The sequence below is a fragment of the Talpa occidentalis genome, unplaced genomic scaffold, assembly GCF_014898055.3.
Source record: "Talpa occidentalis isolate TD23 unplaced genomic scaffold, MPIMG_talOcc4v2.1 talOcc4.17, whole genome shotgun sequence".
Lineage (NCBI taxonomy): Eukaryota > Metazoa > Chordata > Mammalia > Eulipotyphla > Talpidae > Talpa > Talpa occidentalis.
Genome location: NW_023601754.1, coordinates 34,865,457 through 34,889,492, shown reverse-complemented (window position 1 = coordinate 34,889,492; position 24,036 = coordinate 34,865,457). Strand labels below are relative to the sequence as shown.

At 35.6% G+C, this 24,036-nt stretch overlaps 1 long non-coding RNA gene across 2 annotated transcripts in view; it reads left to right on the top strand.

Annotated features, from left to right (window-relative positions):
* LOC119250407 (uncharacterized) overlaps window positions 1–12,347 on the top strand; it is a 760,618-nt gene extending 748,271 nt beyond the window's left edge. For both annotated transcript variants that reach the window (XR_008552486.1, XR_008552485.1), the window contains one exon: window positions 12,312–12,347. This is a non-coding gene — a long non-coding RNA (uncharacterized LOC119250407). The remainder of the gene's footprint in view (window positions 1–12,311) is intronic.
* Window positions 12,348–24,036: the final 11,689 nt, after the last annotated feature.

The following is a 24,036-nucleotide window of genomic DNA, read 5'->3' as shown; positions in this document are numbered from 1 at the left end:
TTTTCAGAGGTCCAAATTGACATTTTTATCAAATATATTAAAAAGCTTTCAAATACCAGTTTTAATAATGGATTGTAAGTATTCTTATAGTTAGCCTTTCTAGCAATTTGCTCATAAGTAACTTATTTAATAGGAAATTGAGTATGTACTCTCAGCAAATATAGTGCCCACTTAACAGTTACTACAAAGTCAAAAAATCTAACCTGCATGTTTTCAATGTGATGGGTATTTTCTGATGGCTAATTTAACAACTCATTTGTTTTAAAATTAATGAGTTATCTTTTTTTTTTTTGAGTTGTTTTAATGTTACCAAAGGAAGTTATATTTAGCAAATTCCAAACAGTACAGAGTGATGGTAGTGACTGAGGACTTTGTAAGGATAAAGCCTGTATGGTGTTAAACTTTTTTATTGGCATTTATTCAATGGAAAGCCAGTAAGAGCTGGAATGTCCATACTCATCCACCCACAGACTCATATCCCTATACAAATGTATGCCAATTGCTGCATAACCTATATAATATCTTTGTAAGTGCTCACCTTATTGATCTCCATTGCTATCACTGAAGTCCTTCAACAGTTGTAGATATTTTTGCGTGGTTTTTATTGTTTTATTGTTTTGCATGGTGTTTATTGTTTTATTAGTTTTTGTTATTTTGCAAATGAGCTCTTTCAGGCAATACCAATGAAAGGTGCTGGAAAATGGTGAGCCAAATTCTAGCAATTGCTTTCAGTACCCCGGAACCAAATTCTAGCAAAAGTTAAAATATTTTTTAGGTGTATAATATTGCTAAGTTATTTAAACTTTTTTCTAACTTTCTCTCATGTGTAGAGTAAGGCTAACAAATACCTCTGATGCTGTTGTAGACATTGAAAGATACAGTGCACTCTGATAACCTCTGTTCCTATGAACACCCGTAAAATGGAGGCCATTTCTGTGACCCAGTCCATGTTACAAATCTAAACCTATATTATCCTGCACTCACAAGAAATACCTGCCAAAAAATATAACATTCAGCAATTACAGTCCTCTAACTCAGCTTTAGTTAACTTACTTTACCTTGGAAAATAAGACCTTCTTTTCTTCTAATTGAATCAATCCCTGATTCTATTGGCTTATCATACCTGGCTTTTATAACTACCCTTCTAATACTCTATACAACTGCCTTTTGCCCAAATCCACAGGAACAGCTTTCTACTACTGTGTTCCCCAGACTTGGAATAAAAGACATTACTTTTCCTGGAATAAAACATATCTAACACATTACTGAAATATTTAGCTTTGTTATTTGACAAGTCATATCACCTAGAATGAAAAAGAGGGAAGGAGAAAAATAAAGGGGAAAAACATCTATTCAATATCTATTAATGCTCTGACTTCTATGTTTATTTCTCAGCAGGATATATTTTTGATAATATTTACTCTCCTATTTCCCTAATAACTGTCTATATTAAAGTACTAAGGAAATGACAGAGTAGCTGATTAGAGAAATGTTGGTGTCTGATTCAAATAGATGTTTTATTTTATGACTGAAACATCATTTAATAAGTAAAAAAAAATCAATGATAAACAAAAAGTTTCAGCTTCTTCTGTTAAAAAAAAAAAGTTGATTCTGGGTCATTGCAGCTGTCTTATCCCTGCCTTTTGGTGATTTAGATGAAAAATAAAGAGATTTAAAAAAATTATTTTTCATTGACCAAACTAGAATGATTTATTTATAGTCAAGAATCCATAATTCTGTTACAAACAACAACAAAGAAAGTTCCCAATTATCCCAAAATTAGAGGACTCTAAACATACAAATGGTTTAGTTAGCACTTTAAGCTTTCCAAAAGAATAACTGACAAATTTTACTCAGGGTAGTGGAAATGTTTTGCTTTTCACTTCCTACAGGAATTAAAAAACAACTAAAATTAGTTAAAATGGCCTAAAATAGAGTTAAGAGGAGACAATTCTGACATGACATGAGAGCAGGGGGAGTCATCATTCCATTAAACACAGTGTCTTCAGTGGGAAAATTGCACTGGTCAAGACTCGTCAGATAGTATTAAGTGAAAGAAGATGGCTAATAGCATGTCACAGAGATCGATGCCTGGCCCACCTCTGCCCACCTATTGGCATGCCTTCCCATCACAATGGACAGAGGTGTAAATCACAGGAAATTGGAAAGAAATGTTGACTGCCAAGAGGAAGGGTTGAGAAGTAAGTTTCCTTAAAGTTACAATACATTGCCATTTTTTGTGAGATTTTCAGTTTATAGCAAAAATTTATGAATCAATGCAATCTAATATCCTGTTTGCACAATGACTTTATTACAGCGTTCCACTATGAAAACTGATGGATATCAACCTATTACTTTCTGTTCAAACTTAGTAAAAGTTAATGCAGTTTGCACATGGAAATACTAGATATGAGCACAGGCAAAATTAGTCATTAATTGTTAGATAGCTACTGTTATGAAATGAGTAGTATTAGCCTCCACTATGTATTTATCATTATAGCCTGGCAATATTGCATGACTGCATCTTTCTAAAGATGACATCATTATATTGTATGAGGACTTGAAGATGTTCATGCTACTCAGATGATACCAGAGTTGAACTTGAACTTCTAATCATAATTTATCTTATCTTAGAGTTAGAGATTTTAAAAAAGATCTACCAATACACATGCACCTGGACACAGACATAACAACAGCATGTCCCATATATATGTGTATATAAGTGTGTGTATATATATGTGTATATATATGTATATTATATATACATATATGTGTGTGTGTGTGTGTGTGTGTGTAAGCATGCCTGCACCTGTGTGTCTACCTACCTGAGCATCCATATTCTGACGATTGGAATTGTTCTTGTGCATCTTACACGATTGCCCTCATCGAATCCATTTGAAGAAGTGATAGGAACTATTCTCCAGGTGAGAATAGAGTGGCCTTGGATAGAAGAGCACGCAGTAACAGGGAAAGGCAGGGAGAAAGAAAAATCGCTAAGTTTTATTTCTACTATAAGAAGGTAAAAAGAACCAAGGTTGCAATTTAAAGCCCCATGTATCTTTCAAAGCATTCTAAGAGGCACATTAAGCCAAAGTGAGAAATTGATATGGGATTTTACTGAAGTAGTCAGAATTTCCAGATTGAAGAAAATAAGCTGCTAAACCAATCTTGGGTTCCTTGGATCTGCCAAAATTTCATCCTTTGTCCCTGACACAAAACGTTCTTTTTAAATATAAGGCAGTTTTCCTAAATGTGGTGGCATTTTTTTTTCATGTAAGTACTGCATAGATGTGCTTAAGTCTATGAATATATGTCAAGATACATGTTTCTATAATACAGATGCATAAATTTCTCAAAATATAGACCTTCTGCTGAATGAAATAATGAGGCAAAAAATACTGCAGTTCTGAAAAAGATAGTTTTGGGTTTAAGCCCTAACTCTTAATATGCATTAGCATTTTCATTATAAGATGAAAATAGTATTACGTAAATCTTGGAGTTTTTGTGAGAAAATAAAATTAGTAATATATATACAAAGTCTCACAATAATGATAGGTCTTATGTGGGCTTAGAAGTCCCACCCCTCCCCCCCCGCCGTTTCTGTTCCCCTCATCCCAAATCATATTCAGAACCTACAGGGGCTTTAGGGGAAAAGTAGAAATGTATATTTCATTGGCCAAGTTAGGATTTTGCCACCAAAGATGATTATTTAAATTCATTCACAAATTAATGAAACAACAGTGTTATCATTTGTTGTCATCAGTACCTGCATTTAATACCTTTGGCTTCTATTCTGAGTTGAACTAATATGCAACAGCATCTTTCTCTGGCATATACTATACTGAACAGACAATACTTTGTAAGTAAGTCTACCTCTGAGTTCACTGACTGCATGCTCTGTTCAGGGTGCATAAAAGTTTATCTCTATGAAACAAGGATAAACTAAACATAGTTCTTATTCTTGAACTTCAGAATGTGCACTGGGGCAGGATAAGTGATTTCAATATGAAGTTAAATGCATTGTGTTAAGTACTAAGGTAAAAAGCAGTATGAAATTCTTTGGGGACAGCCAATTTTGTCCTTTGATAATATATAGCAGAGCATGTTATTTCTCAGAATTCTGGCTTCTTCCCAAGTTTACTCAAGGTTAGAGCCAAAATTTTTACAGTAGTCTGCAAGGCCACATGTGGTCATTTTCTTCATATAACTTTATGACTTCTGTCTCTTACACTTTGCTTCTGCTCACTCCAGTTCAACTTATTTACTGTTCCTCAAACATGGCACACATATTCTGGCCTTAGATTCTTTGCACCAGCTTGTTTCTGTCAAGATCACTCTTCTTTAGCTATTCATTTGGTTTTCCCTATCAACTACTTCAAGATTTTGTATAAATTTCACCTTCTCAAAAAATCTACTCTATCATTCCATTGAAGTGAAATGCAGAAATATGTTTTCAGGCACAAGACGTAATGAATGAATAGATGCTGTCTTTGGTTGGCTATTAGGAATTAGAAAGTTTGGTGGTGTGGGGGGAATGTGAAGCAGTTAAAGTGAGATCAGATTAGAAAGTTAATACAGTATCTTATACATCAAGGGAACTACATTTTTATCCTGGGAAATTTCTTTTAGGTTTTAAGCAAAAGAGAATTTATTAGATCCATCTTAAGTAATATCTTTTGGGCATGCTGGAATGTTGAACCATAAGAAAGAAGATAGGGATCATTCAAGCTAGATTAGTACTGGTAAAGATGAAGAGAAGTTGATAGAATTAAATCACATTTCTGTTATAGAATCAACAGAATTTGGCAGTTCAATGGATACAAGAAACAAAGGAAAGAAATAAATTGAGAAATTGCAAGAGGTTTTCTCCATTAAAGAGACTGGGTATCCAGTAATATGACCAGGTGACATAAGACTAGAGTGTGAGGAGCAATAGACAATGGGATCAAATTTACGTGTGGAAAAAATCAAAGCACCAAGGCAGGGGAATTAAAGGAAACAGATTGCATAAAATTCTGAAGTTTGAGGGAAGGAGGATTTGAAGAGACAATTAAGAATAATTGTCATGTACATAGCCGAGTCATGACATAGATCTATCTATTTGTTCATGAGAATGAAATAGAGAAAATAGAGAAAAATGAAATAGAGAAAATAGAGAAAATGATCTGGAGATGACTTAGGAGGATACTGAAATTTCTGAGCAGAGCATGCGTGCACAAGTGCTCTTCCAGGCCATATGTAAAGAACCGTGGAAGGACAGGGGAAAGGATGTTCACTGTTCGTCTGTTGAGGAAGGTCTTCACAGAGCAAGTCTTAGAGGCCTCAAAAAGAAAGAATTTTACTCAAAGAGCTTTTCAGAAAAGACATGTAATGGTTCATGTAAATACCCTATGATTCTGGGAGTAGTTTCCTGTAGGTAATGCACAGAGTTATGGGTTTGGAGATAGACATTCACAGGAAAGTTACCCTGACTTACAAGAGCCCTACACAAACTGACTGCTTGCTGCCCTGAAAAATGGCATTGTTTCCACTGTGAGTGGTACATTTGTAATGAGTTTTGAAATAAGAGAGAAATGTTAATATTAAGTTTTGAAAAGATAAAGCAATAGTTTCAAAAGATAGATATACTGGGAGGGGTATCAGGGAGTCAAATTAGAAGGGAGAGTTATCGTGAAGGCAGGAAAGAGGAAGGATCTGAGCTACTAGAAGACTTACAGTAAGGAGGGAGGAAGAAAAGAAGCACTTGAGAAATGTTGAAATGAATAGGCAGGAAGGCTGAAAATATGAATAGACATAGAAGGTGAGGGGAAGGAAGGATAAAAGATAATTACAGCTTGAGCAAACATTCTATTATGAGCAAACATTCTATTATGGGAAAAGGTGATGCCTGCATTTACACTAGATTCTTCTAGAAAATTTCTAGGTCATAGTGGGAGGAGGAAGAATTCAGAAAATCCCTGACAGGCTTCTAGGTCTAGGAAACTGGGATGGCAAAGGCAACTAGAGTTTCAGGGCAGAGTGTCCAGAAGGAAGAGGTAGAACTCCAGAGATCTGCAGAGGGTGACTCTAGTCTTCAGATGAGTCCTGGTAGTGCAGGAACATGGAGAAACTAATGGCCACTGGGATAGAACCATTAAAAACTTTCAGAGTTAACGATGTCCAGAGAATACTTGATACCAGGAATAAAGTCTTTTCCCACCAACTAAAGTGAAAAAACTTCATAATTTATAGGACATCAAGCATAGTTCAACAAAGGGTTGTGTCTCAGTACAAAGTGAAAATAACACTAGAATGAATAGTGACTGAACTCACTCAATACAAACTTAGGAGCAAAACTCAGAGGATCACAATGTTGTAAGTAAGCTCACCACTTCCAATGGTATTTATAAGCATGCAAAAATAACTAGCACTAAGCAAGGCAAAATTGATAGTCTACAAAGCATGCAATAAAAAGTCAACACAGGGCCTCCCCAGTGGCACAGTGGGTTGCGCGCCATGCTGTGAAGCTGTCTTGCAGCCTCTGCAGTGCGGGTTCGATCCCTGCCAGCTGGCGAAAATCCCTCATGGCTCAGCAGACCTCTCCTGTTGCGCCTGCTGCTCCCCTCAGCAGTGTATTACAGTCGTCTGCTGTTCTGTTCCCCACTCTGTCTCTGGTGAATCCGTTCACCCTCCCGCACCTCTGGCCTGTACCCCAGCTCTTGTATAAAAATAAATAAATCTTAAAAAAAAAGTCAACACAGTAAACATGTTAAGAAACAGAAAAAATACAATAATTAATGAACAGTAAAATAAATTGAATCTGCCCAAGGCGTAACACACATGATAGAAAATCGATTAAGGCAAAAAAGGAAAAGAGTAAAAAAGAAATTTTATTCCTTTGTTCAAGAAACTAGAAGAAAAAAAGACTCAGCATGATAAGTAAAATTACACAAAACTCGACTCAAATAAAACTTTTTAGGATTAAATGTATAGTGTTTGAAAAGAAAAATACTCTACATGGGATTAAAAAATGAGGATCAATGAACTGGGGGTTAAATTAGGTAGTCTAATATACTTTTATGTGTCTCTGAAAGAAGAAAATACCATTTGAAGAAACAATAGCCAAACTTTTTGTAAACTTAATGAAAAGTAAAATCTCACAAATCCTAATCACAAATCAATGTACCTCAGAATCAACAAATATAAACTACATCTGAACATATAAAAAATCAAATTGCTTAAAACCATTGATAAAGGAAAAATGTTAAAATCATCTAGAGAAAAAGGTACATTATGTACAGAAGAACAAAAATGAAAATGGTAGAATTCTTATTGGAGATAATCTATGCTAGAAAATAGCAATATTCCTAACTTATTGGGAAAGAAAGAATCTACTAACCTACATCCTTTTACTCATAATTAATATCTTACAAAAATGAAAACTAAAGGATTTTTAAAAAATAAATTGCGCATATACATTACTTCAGACCCACAGTCCAGGAATTGTTAAAGAAAGTATTTTCAGTAAAAGAAAAATCATAGTAGATATTAAATCTACCTACACAAAAGTACAAAAACATTGGAAATAATAACTTTGGTAATAAAAATTAAGATTAATTAAAGAAAACAAATAAGATAGTATATGTAGATTCCAGTATTTAAATAATCACTTTAAATGTAAATGGTCTGAATATCCCAGTTAAAGATAGAGATTATCAGATTTTATTGAAGGGAAAAAAAGCAAAGGCTAATTATATGCTACCTACCAAAATGTCACTTTAACTATAGACACATTAAAATGAATGATTGGAAGACACTATATTAGCATTAATTAAAAGAAAATTTAAGTTGTTATATTCACATCAGTAAATAGACTTCAGAATAAAGAATATTATCAGAAATAGTATTATTCTGTGTGTATGTATATATATATACACACACACATACATGTATGTATATATATGTACATACACACACACATACTTACCCACCCACCTGCCTACTCATCCATTCATGCGACTATTCATCTGCCTACCTAGCAATCTATCTATAAATTTATCTTAACAATCTATACCTTTAATTCAATAAGGAAAAACTAGACAATTCAATATAAGAGCCAAAGTAATCAGATACCTCACCTCCCAATAAATAGAGGTGCCCTATATTCCTAACAGAATGACTAAAATTGAAACAAAGCTTGTACCCAACAGATATATAAACTTCCCACGGTATAATACACATGATAGAAATAGAAACATACAACTAAATATGTTTCATATCAGATTGTTCAAAACCTGCGTTAGAATTATCCCATAACAATGAGGTGCTAGGGCCTCCCGGGTGGCACAGCGGTTGAGCGCTGGGTTGCGAAGCTGCCCACAGCCTCTGCAGCACCGGTTAGATTCCCAGCCACCAGGCGAGGGTCCCACGTGGTGGGCAGACCTCTCCTGCCGCCCGCTGCTCCCCTCAGCAGTGTACTTCGGTCCTCCTGCCTGCTCTGCTTCCCACTCTGGTTCTGGTGAATTCTCTCACCCTCCTGTGCTTCTGACTAGACCTAGTGCCAGTGCTTGTATAAATAAATAAATAAAATCTTTAAAAAAAATGAGGTGATCAAACCAATACTACGTTTTATGTCATAGTGCTAACGAATAGCAGAAATACAACATTCAGGAAAAATATTGACAATGCCTACGTGTTCTGTTAATACATCTATAAATATAATTTAAACAGGCACAATTTACATATGTTGACAAGGGCATAGGTGTGGTTTCATTTTGGGGACATAATGACTGGCATGGAACAAAAAGTAAGCTTTTGGGGTGTTGGTAATGTTCAAATTTCATCTGCATTGTGATTAAACAAGTGTATTCCCTTTTCAAAAATTTATTGGCTTTACCCATTTATGAGTTGTGCACATTTTATGAATATATATTTTGTTCTACCAAAATGTGTAGTTAAAAATAAATGGTCTTTCAATATTCAAAATCAGATTCTCACAGAAAAAATCCTTGAAGATTATTTGATAGAATAAACATCACTATACAAAAAAAAAAAAAAACTGTAAAAGGCATATAAATTTAAAACACAGAGACACATGTTTGCCATTTTGTTCCTGAAAAAGAAAATCTTTTTAAGTGTGGTTTCTATGGTTTTGAAAAAACACAACAGTTGTTATTTTCTTTATAAAATGCATTAGTGCTGTGATATAGAAATGAGATATGAAAAATGATAAAGACAACTTAGTATCATAAGGAGAAAGCTGAGTGTCATTGTGAAATATAAATACAATAATACATTTAATCACAAAAACTTCTATATTCTATCCTCCCTCCCTCCATCAAACACTTAAATTTCAAACTGAAAAAAACTGAAAAATTATTTTGCACTGTGTGCTTGGTGTTCTTTTTTCTTCTTTTTATTGACTAATGCATAGTTTGGATAAACACAGCTCCTCTCTTTTCAAATTTGCACAAATTATTTTGGATATTACCACAGTTAAAAATGCATGTCAACATTAAAAAGAGGAGGAATAATGTTGCTGAATGTTTCATGATCAGCATTTCCAGTTTTGCTTGCATGTAAATATGAATAACACCCTGTCTCTGATTATGGACTATGAGTTTTACACACTTGAACAGCCTTGGCTTCTTCATGCTAATTTCTGCCCTGTGTGAAATCTCATAAATGTCACATCTGCCACAGTTCCTTTCCCAGTCTAACATATGTTTTCAGTGGAGCTAAATGTTCATCATTATCAAATGAGAAAATCTATGTGGAAGTGCTTGGAAAACTATAAACCACTAAAGAAATAGATATAACCCTCTCTTGTCACTGATGGGTCCTTGTTTCTGACTTAGTAAATTAAGTCTATGGGGAATTCCTGGAGGAAGAGAAATGCTGTTTATTGAGAGTAAAAGCTTGCTTCACCTGTAATTCTCAGAGACCATTTGGGCCTGCACCATTTCTAGAGCTTGATGGGTGTCAGGTTGGTCAATCTGTAACGGTCACTTTCTCCCCAGAGATGAAGGAAGTTTTGACTGTAGAGAAGAAAATCCCAAAGTAAAAGATGGCTTTCTCTTCCAGATAATATGCAGAAAGTTTTGTGGATGGACTCTAATAAACATTGGTCAACAGGTGTCAGTTCTTTGGGTCTTCTGTCAAAGATAAAGCCAGATCTTTGTTGCAAAATCATTATAAAATAACTCATACTTTAGGGCCTCCCCAGTGGCGCAGCGGTTGAGCACTGAGTTGCAAAGCTGCCTGCAGCCTCTGCAGCGCTGGTTCGATCCCTGGCCGCCGGGCGAGGGTCCCACATGGCACGCAGACCTCTCCTGCCGCCCGCTGCTTCCCTCAGCAGTGCACTTCAGTCCTTCTGCCTGTTCTGGTCCCTGCTCTGGTTCTGGTGAATTCTCTCACCCACCCACGCTTCTGACTGTACCCAGTGCTTGTATAAATAAATAAATAAATCTAAAAAAAAATTAAAAAAAAAACTCATACTTTACTGAACTCTGAACCCAGATTATTCGCCCTCGTTGTTCTAAATAGTATCATCCTATTTAATCTATTTTTCCTAAAGGTACACCTTTTCTTTTCCTCCCATCAACACACTCCCCATCCCAACAAATAGAGATATTTAACAATCAGGAAGGAAGATGATCAGGCAATTAAGGCATTTAGATATCATTAGATACTCAAACTGTTTCTTCCTGTTATTGCACATTTCCTATCTGGGTAGATGAAATATCTGAAAACAATCATTGCAAGGAAGAACTTTAAGTAAAATCAGATATAAGCAACAAAAATCTTGAGAAGCGCTGAAGCTTCATGAATAATTCTTAAATAGCGTGGTGTGAATGCTGCCTTGCTCAACTCCCAGAGTCTTTCAAGATGTTAGTTTCATGTTTTATTTAAGCTCAACATAAATGTTAACGTGGTCCTCATCAGATTCCTTTTATCTACCTCCGAAGACTGATGTGTTGATGTTGTAATATGGGAAGAGGGCCTTGGGGATAGACTTTAAATACTCATCCAGGTACTGTGTGAGGAGTCACAAATGAATTTATTTTCCAGGGACAGTAGTTATAAATTTGTTTGTCTTGGTGAACCACCTCAGCAGGCACATCTGCTGATCACTGTTAATTAGTCTTCTATTGTCCAATTTGTAATCTAGATATGTTTTATGGAGACATTACTGGTGAAACATCATTGTATATAATCTTGCTCTAAAAGATTCTGCTGAGCAAGTGACCAATAAATTGCACACAATGCAAACATTAATCAGAGCGAATGTTATTGAAAGCTTACTATAACACAGTTTCCATTGAGAAAGAACACTAATCTAATGATTGGCCTATCTTTATTATGAATTGTCACTATTATGATTGTTTTATGATTCTACCAGTCAATAGTCCTCATGGGATATTTAAGTCCCAGAGTTACTTGCAAATTAAGGTTTAGACCTCAAGTCATGTGTAAATCAATTAGTTATTGGTTTCTTAGTGGAAAACCTGCTTTGAGCTAAGGTGTTCTCTGTGATAATGGCCCCTGGCTATTCTGAATGGTGTATTGCCATTAGATTTGAACATTAGGGAATGAAACAAAGGAGATTGCCATGATGCCTATAGTTGGATCATTCTTACTAAAATATTATTCCATTAGTATCATGAGTTACTTAATGGAAACCTGATAAAGACAATGCAAATTTTTATGTGACACTTAAACAAAGCATGAAACTAACATATAGAAAGTCTTGGCATTTATCACTGCAGCAATTCAGACACTCATTCCAAGACTTGGAAGTTACCCTGGCTGTCCTATATGTATTGAGAAAGTAGTTTAGGGGAGATCTGAGCTCCTGGAATATAGTTTCCCAGAATATAGTTCCCCAGAATATAGTTCAGAAGGTTACCCATATGGGATGCCTACAAAATAACTGGGCAGTCTAAATTTAAATTCTTTCTTTTGGGTGAGCAGAGGACAGAGTCCAGCTGTATTAGCAATATGTTGTACTGCAGATCACCTAGCTGGAATAGGTAGTTCAATAATTTTGTGTAAAAGAAATCCTTGAGTCCAGTAGTGGTTGACTTCCAAAGGTTATTTAGTTTGAACTAAGACATGCATTTCAACTATGGTCAAATATTTGACTCTCTGTACCATGACTTACAATGTGGTGTTCATCTGACTAAACTTTACAAGACTGCACAGAATTTGGAATCCAATTATATCAAAACAGACCATCTGTCTATGTGTTTGAAGCAAACAAGAGCATGAATCTTGGATTTGTGTTCATTTATTATTGGAAAATTGACCAATCTCTTCTTCTGCCTACTCAGTGTCCAAAACCAGAAACCATATTCGCATAGAAGGTAGATGAATTAATCTAATGGGCTGCACCTAAGTGCAAGCAAGGTAAGAGATCATCTTTTTATCATTATTAAGAATTATGAGTAATAATAATAGCGACTAGTATATGTTAAGGAATAACATACGAACATATACTATTTAGCATATACTATTTAGCATATACTAACATATTTAACATATACTGACATATACTAACATATACTATTTAGCAGTTTGCTAAATACTTCCTGTGAACTTATTTTACCAGCACAACAACTTAGGACATTGGGAATATTATCATTCCAATTTTCCAAATGAGACAACTCAGGAAAAGAGTGATCAAGACTTTTGTCCAAGGTCACATAAAAGTTGTTGATCTCGGCTTTGGAATCAGGGCCTTCTGTCTCCCGTGCTATGATCAGGCATTTAAACTGTTACCGTATTACCTCACTTTGCTGCACAGCTCACGTAGAACTTAAAAATCAGTCTGAAAATGGTTGATAGAGTTGAAACCACTCATCATCAGTAATGGGGTCAATAACATTTTCAAGGTATCATATCTGCAGTTTTCTTTGAATATGTGCTTGATTCGTGGGTCATTTGGGTCACAGAATAGGACACAATAGGAGGACTGGCATGTGAGGCTGGTCTCTTTCCTCATTCCTCTTCTACTAGTTATGTGAACTTCAGCAATTCCCTTGACCTCTTAGGACTCCAATTGTCCTCATCTTTAAAAATGAAGAGACTGGACTAAATTATGTCTAAATCCTTACCAGGCCTGACCTTCTGTTTGTCCAAAACCATATCCTTTACATTCACAGAGGGACAAAGACATAAATAGTAATAACATAATAGATGTGTGTAAATACCCTTATAGATTTTACTAACCTCGCACTCTGCAAATACTATCTCCATTACATTGTCTGAAGTATATTCCTGCATTTCCCCTTCAGCCCTGGTTGACACATGCTAATTAGAAGAAAAATGCCTTCATCTCTCAGTTCACTGTATGACTCCTAGACTCAAAGAAACATTTTATGGGCATTTTTTAATATGCTACTGTTTTAACCTGTTGACCTTATCTTGGGCACTTTATTTTCTGTCTTCAGCTTCTATATTCATTAGTAATACTGTGACAAAAAGAAATATAAGTGGTATCAGGAAATTGAGCCCTACTTAAACTAAGAAAACAAAGCTAGTACTTATACATTATAATATGGCATAGATGTTTGAAATTCCCATACAAATGGCTGGTTTCAAAGGATCGTGAAAATGTGCAAAGACTTTTCATATGAACAGCACATTTAAAAACAAATACGTTTGAAAAAATAACAATAAAGGCAGAATTTACTTCCCCATCCAAAGTAAAAACTTCATTATGTGTCAAATATATTATTTGGGGCTGGTATAGAGCACAACATACTAAATGTTCTGACCGTTGTAGCATATGCATAGATAATATATTGCTCATACAACTTTCATAAGCCTTCTCTGCTGATTCTCTTCTAATATCTCTCTAAAGACATTTGTGGTATCATTCTTCATTTATTTTGCATGCTGCTTTCACCCATTGTGGATAAACATGAATAAAAAATTCTGGAGGTATGAACAGTTATCTTTGCTGATGCTTGGTGAGGTTTTAATAAAATATACATGACATCAGTGTCCGGGAATGTATCTATGAATCACAGAGCAGTGAAGAAATGCAGGGATAATTATGATCTTTTATGATGATGGTAAAATTATCACCTCAGTAAAATGCAATGTAAAGTAGCATGGACAGCCTCCTCTTTGCCCTTGAACCACTTGATAGGAATGCAGATAACAAATGAATAGAATTCCAATTTTGAAGAACCTGTTCAGGAATGTGAAGAGGTTTAAAAGATGCCAAGAAAAGCACTTGTAGAATTTACTAGAGAAAATCTCTCTTAGTGAATCATTAGTGCATAGATGTCTCCCAACTGAAAACAAAGGATCCAAAAAAGAATGTCTAGATCTCCTGGCTTAAAAACAAAAATTCTCTCCTTTTCCTCCCCTGGATGAATGTTCCTCAGGTCTGTGCAAAAAGCAAAACTCTTCATATACCTTTAACTAGGTTTTCTATAGGTTATTTACAGTACGCTCCTTCGCTTCCTTGGCTTTATCAAACTATATCAAATGTACCTATAGTTTTTGGCTTCAGGAAAACACAGGCCATTTCCAGGATCAGTCAATTCCAGTTTAGTCTTACACACATGTAGACATCACACACACTTAGACGTCTGAATGATTAAACCTAGGCCAAGCTTACAGCACTTAGCAGACCAGGAATAACTGAAACTCTTTGTACTGAGTAAAGAGATCTGCATCATAAAACCTGAAGACATATTCACAGTTATGTTAACGCTGTTTGCTTTTGTGTGATCAGTAGTTTTTTTCATCTTTCTCTTTGGTGCATTTAACTATAATTTTCTCGTACACATTTGCAAAAATGATAAAGCTTAATAAAAATAAGCTAGCAAAGTGAATGGCTGCTCTTCGCAATAAGTTTACATTTCTTTCATTGCTCCACTTAAACAAAACAAAAAAAAAAAAACAACTCAGTAAGTAAACACTGTGCTATTCAATTACATATATTGCACAACAATATTTAGGGTATAATACCTGCCAGAAACTGTGGACGGTATTGTATATGAATTAACTCAGTTTTGTATCGTGTCTGCATTGAGGCATTGTTATTCCTATTTTATAGGTGAAGATCCAGAGACTTTAAGTAACTTGTAAACAGCAGTAGCACTAGAGCTATTAAAATTCATAAGAGATCACTTGTAACATTCTTTTTTTTTTCCTCTGGGAGGAGACCCAGGACCATACTCAGCTGAATCATTCCTCAGTGTGTGGCTCTAGGTCATAGCATGGTCAGAAATTTTAAAATCACTTTTATAATTAGTCTTTATTTCAGATGAAGTGCTCTAAAGCTTAGTTCAAAAATATATGTTTTTCTGTTTCTAAGCACGTTAATTAATTTGGATCATCACGTGGTTGTGGCAGATGACATGCCATTGACTAGTTCTGGTCTCTAGGTTTCTCCTTGCTACGTATTTATTTTTTAAAACCAATGCATACCTTTATGAGATCAACTCTGCCTCGTAACTTTGACCAGCTCAGGTGGTCTTAGGATGCTTAACCTAGAGATAAGCAGATGTGAGTTCTTTTACTGATTCCTCATTCATTAGCATTCTACTTCGCTCTCCTGTTAGCAGTCAGAGCTGAGCAAGAATTAGGCTCTGAGGTTCAACTGCCTGCCCTAAAGTCCCAGGTCAGCCATTATAGCTCAAGTCACTCCAGAGAATCTCCATAACACTCCTTAAACACAGCCCCTCATCAGCCCTGCAGGGGCTGAGGCAGACCTGTGTCTGGCCTGCGTCTGGATTCATCACTCACTCTACTTCTTTTTTTTATTACATTTTATTTATTTATTTATTCCTTTTAATATTTTATTTTATATAATTCTTACATCATTTTTCCACAATGTATGCATTTTCATTTTGGTTATATTCCCCATACAATTGCATCCCCCCTTATTTAATTTATTTTTTTAAAGATATATTTATTTATATAAGAAGCACCGGGTATAATCAGTAGCGCGGGAGGGTGAGAGAATTCACCAGAGCCAGAGCTGGGAACAGCACAGGCAGAATGACGAAATACACTTCTGAGGGGAGCAGCAGGCATGGCAGGAAAGGTCTGTCGTGCCATGTGGGACCCTCGCCGGTGGCCAGGGATCAAACCGGTGCTGCAGAGGCTGCGGGCAGCTTTGCAGCCCAGTGCTCAACCGCTGCGCCACCAGGGTAGGCCCAACATCCCCCCTTATTTTAACTTTAATCCTTGCTTTCCCCGTTCTCCCCCATAGGGTATCTCTGGTTTATAGTTGCTTGTTGATTTTGACTTTGTATTAATTAGTCTTTTACCTGGTCCCTTATTTAGGTTTTCTAGATTCCTGCTATGAGTGAGACCATCCGGCATTTTTCTTTTTCTTTCTGACTTATTTCACTGAGCATGATCCCTTCTAGCTCCATCCATGTTGCTGCAAACTGCATGTGTTTATCTTTTTTGATTGCTGAGTAATATTCCATTGTGTATATGTACCACATCTTCTTGATCCAGTCATCTGTTTTTGGGCATTTGGGTTGTTTCCATAGCTTAGCTATTGTAAAGAGTGCTGCTATAAACATAGGGGTGCAGGTGCTCTTTGGAATTAATGTTTCTGTGCCCTTTGGGTAAATACCTAGGAGTGGAATTGCTGGATCATATGGAAGCTCTATCTTTAGTAGGTTCACTCTACTTCTTAACCACAACTCTCTAGTATTCTTGCTACGCATTTGATAGCCCAAGTTTACTAGTCCTCTGGTTAGAATAACTTTCCTCAAGTATTTATTTTCATCATTTGTATTATTCAGCAGTCACCCCCATTGAGGCCATCCCCAACAAATTTTCATAGAAGAATCTGCTGTGCCCACATACTGTATATCCACACCCTCCTTCCTTCACACAGCAAACGATATCACTACCTAGTGCTATTGGATATATCCAGGCCCCCAAATAGACAGTAAGCACCATTAGGAAGGGTGGGATTTTTTTTCTGCCTTAATCACTGCTGAGTTGTTAGCTCCTCGAACAATGTAGGTATTCAATAAACATTTGCTATATGAATTGATGCTGTTTTACTGAACACTAGTTAATGTAAAAGCCAATAATTACCATATTAATTTCAGAGATGCTAGTTACCCTCTGTACCTATTTCAAAGTAAAAACAAAACCATAATAGTTCTATTAATATAGATGCAAAACTTCACTTTGCTTTTTACCAAGTTCAAGCAAATTTAGCAGGTCAGGCACATGTTCTGCTCCTTGTATACACTGGAAAATACCTTATATTAACCCCTTCTCTTTGTGGGGTGACTTTATATACCATCCTGAGTATGATGAAAAGAGAACAGTAACCAGATTGAATCATCTTAATGATGGGAATAAGTCATTTCATTGTTTTTGGGAAGAGAATTCTAAATATTTTAGAAAACTTTCCCATAAAGACATAAAAAAGAGATGTTGTAATTCTCCCCCAGTTATAGAAGACATTAAATTGAGCAGAATATTAATACCATCTCTTCACATACTCCAGTTCATTGAAACAGCATCTTGTATATTTAGTAATAGCTGTATAAACTATTAGACTATACACTGATTACTCCTGATAAATGGGAATTCTACTGATATAAATATATCCATGAATTTGAAAACTATATATAGATTGATTTATATATATATATATATATGCATATACACATACATACATACATACATACGTCATGCATATACATCTTCATGAGTTAAACAATTTTATAGGCCCCACCATTTTATTGTATTAACTTTGTAGCAAAAATATTCTCCAGATTTAAAGCTCCAATTCTAAATGCCATCCAATTATAAACATTGCTATTACTTAAGCCAGAGAAATGTTTGATATTAGATATTAACTTGGTATAAAATAAGGTACTTTAAGTGATGAAAAAGCCTGTCTTTGAAAAGGAAATGTTGTGCAGATTAATGAAATTATGTGAGAGGCACTTTAGTCTCCTCAGAAGGATATTAAAAGGAAAATACATATTATTAACTGATTTAGAAACAGCTAAAATGGAACTTCTTATATAGTAATTGCTGTTTTAAAATGCTTGAAGGACTCCGGGCATATAAAATAAGAGCAGATGATTTTTAGTGTGGCCATCTCTCCCTGATAGACAGGTAGGGGTAAGGAGGTCCCATTTGCTGCATCCAAAGCCAGTCCTCGCGGACCTCAGTTTCAGAGGCCACCTGATGGACAGAGTCTCCCAGTCTGTGGTCTTGCAAGCTGGCATATGCCTATGACTGCAGAGCAGGTGGTCATGTGCCAGGAGGCTACAGTGACTATGGATAAAATGTCCTAGGGCAGAGATTTTACCCACACATTTTAGAGAAAATGAATGTTTTCTTACATTTAAACTAACATGGCTGTATTTTGAGTAGAATATAAAATTTACATGAATTGTTCAAATAAATCCAGACTTAAAAGAAATTCACTCTTCTAGTTGGTTGAGAGCCTCTTGGGGTTCTTGTTCACCCCCCTTTCCTATTAGAATAATTCAGGGGAAAAGTTTGTGAAACGGCATCACCTGCTCTTTGATATTCTACATTAAATAAAAATGAATTTCTGTCAAGATGGCAGTTATGCATATTCTATAGAAACTTGCTTATACCTCTTTCCTTGGGGCCAGCTCAAGCCTACGTTTTGCTTGGGAAAACTTGTATTCAGGGAACTCATTCCTTTTTCTTCCCTCTGCCTCTTTTTCCTTTCTTGACTTTGTCCCTTCTGACTTCTCCTGCTAATCTAGTCCTCTCTCTCACTTTCCTTCTCCTATTCTTTTGCTTTTTGATTTTTTTTCTTCCTTCAAATATATATCTATATACTGGCACCCCATACTCAGGCAATGCATGAAAATACATTGGTTATCTAGATGGATGATGAAGTTTGAAATTTGATGAATTCTGCCATCAACTCCAGGATAGAATGATCTATATTTATTTATTCCTAAGTATGCCTGGTGTAAGGCCTAGCATATCAGATGCTTAATAAATGATTATGAATAACCAAAGAATGTAATGTGATAGTAGCGAGTTAGTAGACTACATATGTTGCTTCAGTTGATCCTATCATTTGAAATTTGACTCAGTGATAAGTGAGGAAAGAGGAAGAACTAAAGTTGTGAGACCAAAGTGGCCTGTCACGGCTTCCCAGCACCAGATCGAGCTTTGAATCATTCTTTACTTTTTGATGAAGCCTGCACAGGTTATAGAAAAGGGAAGAACACCCTCTGCAGACCTTCAAATACAATAAGGGCATGTGGTGTTCAGCACACTATTCAACTTTATTTCAGTGTGGCTAATTGTGCAAAGGAGATGAATGTTTGAGAGTAAAGATAAATTGGTTGGTAGAGATAATGAAAAATATCTTGGCAAAGAAAGAAAAATGATCTTATATACCAATTTAAATACTTTTGTATCGTCCTCAAACCTCTCTGATCCTTGATGTTCATTTAACTCCTTCAAACATGTCTTCACAAGGTGGTAAATAATTCAGTTGCACTTTTCACACTCTTAACTGTTTAATTATGGCTTAATGGGATTCTGACTCCAATTTTACAAGGACCCTTCAGGTTATATTAATGTATGGGGCTACTAAGAATAAATTTTGAAGAGAATGGCTAATGGTTTCAGTGTTCATGTACTTGGTTAAAAGAACTCAACTCCAGCTGATTGTTTCCATGCAGGGAGGGAGGTAGAATATTATCAGATACTTTTATTTTTCAAAAGAGGAGGTATATCCATGCCTATATAAAAAATATATTGTACTTATATTTTGGCCAATGGCATTGGTTTTTCTATTGATGCCATACAAATTACCACAACTTTGGTGACTTAAATTTATTATCACATAGTTCTATAGGTGATCAATCCAACAAAGGTCTCACTGTGCTAACTCAAAACCCTTTTTGAGAGCTGTGTCTCCTTCTAGAGGCTCAGGAGAATCTGTTTCCCTGCCTTTTCCCACCTCTAGAGGCAGCTCACACTTCCTGGCTCATAGCTTACCTTCTTGATCTTCCAAACCAGAAATGTTGCTTCTTTCTGTACCTTTTTTTCTGTCATCATAAAACCAGTCTGCTGCTTAGAAAGTTTCTTTATTCAACCATGCCTGTGATTAGATTGGACTGGTCTGTATAATTCATCTCAGATTCTTAGCTTATATCACATTTAGCTTTAGGAAAAGTCCTTCTGTAACAAAAGATAACAGTTGCAGGCTTGTTTCTAAGCTTAGGGCTAGAATTAATCTGTCCACCACACAAATTTATGATTATTTAATATATGTTTTTATCAAAACAATACCAATGATCACAGGAAACAAACAAATAAGCAACAACATAATTACTGTCAGGTATATATTTCTTATAAAGTCATCCTTTATTCATCTTTAATGTGTCAGTCTTTTCAATTTTCTTTAAAAAAAAAGTCTAACCCATTCAGTTGAAGGTTTAAGTTGAAGAATCTTTAAGTAAAGAAATGTCTGTTATCCTCAACAAGCTGATTGAGGATTTTATTGCTAACGTCTTTCATTCACATAGTTTATTTATTTGTTACTTAACCAAATAGATTAAGTGCCTATTGCTTATGCTACTTTGTATTATAGTAATTAATTTAAAAATATGGATATGATTTTCTGCTTGGGTTAAATAATTCTTCATTCTTGCCACCTTTTGTTTTCCTCACCAAGGTTTCAGATTTTCTTCCAACAAAGTATTCTCTACTCCCTGAGACTCTTTTCCATTAAATTCCTTCTTCTCTTTCACCCTGAAGGCCATTGAGGTCCTACAGACTCAGGAGAAATTTTTACCACTTCCTTGAACTACCTAGGGGGGGTCTTACAAAAGTTGATTTACTACCAGAAGTTACCTTTCCCCTGGATAAATATATCTATATGGTCAGATGAGCATCTAATTCTGGAGCATCTGGTCTTCACCATACAAGATACCATCTCTTTATCATATGAGTCCCCCTCCTACCTCCTTGAAGTGCCAGGCTCCTGTCCTGTGCCTTAGCTATGGATATATACCCCATATTTCCTGACTAACTTTAGAACCCTCATTTCCTTGTAAATTCCCCATGCATACCTAATCTTTTTTTTTTCCCTCTCTTTATAATCTGTCTGATACTCTTTTGATTATTTGACCATTCTGGGAATAATAAGAGGGATAGGGGGAATTTCTACAGCTTTCTAACAACAATAAAGCATCCCAACCATGTTATATCTAACCATATGTATTGATTGAAATTTAGGCAAACTTTGTCACTTAATTCTAAGCAGTGATCAGAGTTATCCCAGAAGTGTCTACAAATTATTGTAATGACAAAATTGTTGTATATCTTTGCTGTCCAAAATGGTAGCCACTCATCCCCTGTAGCTGTTGAGTACTTGAAATGTGGCTAAGTGTGAGTGAGGACTGCATTCTTAATTTAATTTATTTTTTTTAATTTATTTACCTGAGGTAACATCATTTTACATCACTATGTATGGCTCAGAATAATATGATTTAATTTTAAATTAAAATTTAAACATTGATCAGTACAATGGAACTTTCTTGACTAAATATATAGTATGCCATCATGTCAGGGCAGGTTGTAGTAATAATGCATTCATTGGATCATCTTGTCATTGATGGTGACACCACGAGGAAGCCAATGAGGAACCATGATCTCTGGTTTTTAGTTTTGCATTTGCAAGAAACTATGGTAGTAGAAAGAGTTTTGAGCAGGGAATTAGAATAACTAAACTCTAATTCTGTGTGTTCTTTTCTAAGATTATTTTTCATACATAAAAGAAATTTGTAGAAGCTCATCAAAAGCAAGGATCACATCTTGTGCCTTCTGATATTCCAGTACTTAAACTGAGTGTATTCCCAGATAAGAACTTTTATAGTGGTAACACTTACATTTGAAAAGTTATTAAGCACCTGCTAATTGCTGGATAGAAGGCAAGTTATTGGGTTGCAGAGATAAAGACCTCAAGATTACAGTTAGTTCAGCTTTAGACTGTGAAAATTGATTTACTGTTTATCAGGTGCTATGGGAAAAATAATATTATTTTCCAAATAATAAATTTACAAGTTTAGCAGCTATATAAATGTCAGACACCCCCCCCACTAACAACAACAGGTATTGGAATGGCATAAAGTCAGAAAATAAAAGATCAGGTTGAGGAAAGCTGAATGTTCCAAGACCACAGGTCTCTCTCAGGGAGTGGTATCACAGAGATGACAAGAAGGCAAGGGGCTTTCTATTTGATTGAAAACAATAATGAACATTGATATCTGACCAGTATTTTAAGCTTTATGAAATACGATCACAATATCTAAGCCCCCATTTAAGGTTTAAAATATAAATTCTGGTATGGTAGAAAACAAGAAATGGTAGAGAAATAAGAAGAAAACAAATCTGAAAAACAATGACCCAAAGCTAGAGGTAGGGCAGGTCATGAACAAGGAAAATATTAATGAAAAAAGAAGTAAGATAAAGATTTTTCTGTTCTGTTCCTGAAACAAACAGATAGAGGTAAATATAAAATGGCTCTCAGGGTGAGACCAATGCCTTCTCATATTTACAGCCACCAATCACAGTCTTGAGTTGAGTCTGAAGGACTGAGGATGTCAACATTAGTCAGATTGAGGTTACCAAATCATTTTGGTAGGTATTACTGTCTCTTAGCAACAGATTTATCAACCTGTTTTTGTTAGGGTTTTAAATTATTTAATCTATGCCAGTTAATATAACAACTTCTTTAGTCCTTACAACCTTGTAAATGAATAACCATGATAATCTCTGTCTATTGAGCTACTAAGAGGTTAAGTAAGCTATCCCAGGTGAAGAAATTATTAAGTGATGTTAAATTTCTTCTTTTTAAATGAGATGTATACATATTTTGAAAAGACTTTTATTCAAAGAAGAAACAAATGACTAAACTGGTGTTTCCAAGCTTAAAAGTTTAAGTTTCATTCATTGGACTACTCAGTAATGTAGTTCATCTTTTTTTTTTTTTTTTTTTTTTGTGGGACCCTCGCTGGTGGCCATGGATGGAACTGGCACTGCAGAGGCTGTAGGCAGCCTCGCAACCCAGCGCTCAACCACTGCACCACCAGGGGAGGCCCACTAGTTCATCTTTTTAATTCCTCGAAGTGTAGTTATTATTTGATGAAAACTAAACAGCTTTTGCCTGGGAACATACTTGGTTTAAGTACTGGGATATCACAAGACATAAGATGTGATCTCTGCCTTGAATAACTTCTACAGATTTCTTTCTTCTCAGTCTTCTTCCACTGATACCCAAAATTAAATATATCTAAAGAGTCCAACTCTAACTCCTTTCCTCAAATTCAGATTGCTGTTTTCACTACTAATAGGCTATCAGCCTCCTCTAATCTTCTAATTCAAAATTTAATATTTGCTCCTACTTTATCTTACCTACTTCGCACCAATACCCATATACCACTACTGACTCTGTAAAATGGGCCTCAGGAAGTAGACATCCTCCCTGAAGTCCTCCATCACTGAGACCAATAGGTGATGTAACCATATCTTACAGATTTGTAGCAAATATGACTCTCTATAAAGAGTCAGTTCCTTTCAGACTTTGCATTGTGGCATCTGTCTGCTCTTTGCCTTTGTGGCAACTGTAGCCATGGTCTTGACTTGTTACTATAGTTACAATAAAACTTTATTTACAAAAGCTGCATGCCTGCAGATTTAACCCTTCGATGGTGATTTACTAGCCCTGAATATTCCTTCATTTATAACAAATGAATTTGAGTTTATGTCTTCATTGTATTTTTCTGGTCAGGCATCTGAAGTATCTAGAAGTATACTCACACCATGTCCTGGAGATTAGTGAGGTGTAGACATCCATGTTTTGGGGGGAATTCTGTGGAGATAGTCACATCTCAGGAAGAGCATTTGGAATTGTGACATTCACAATTTGTCTCTTTTTTTAAAGATTTATTTTATTTATTTATGCATACAAGAACTGGGGTACAGGCTAGAGGTGCAGGGGACGAGAGGATTCACCAGAGTGGGGAGCAGAACAGGAGGATCCACTAA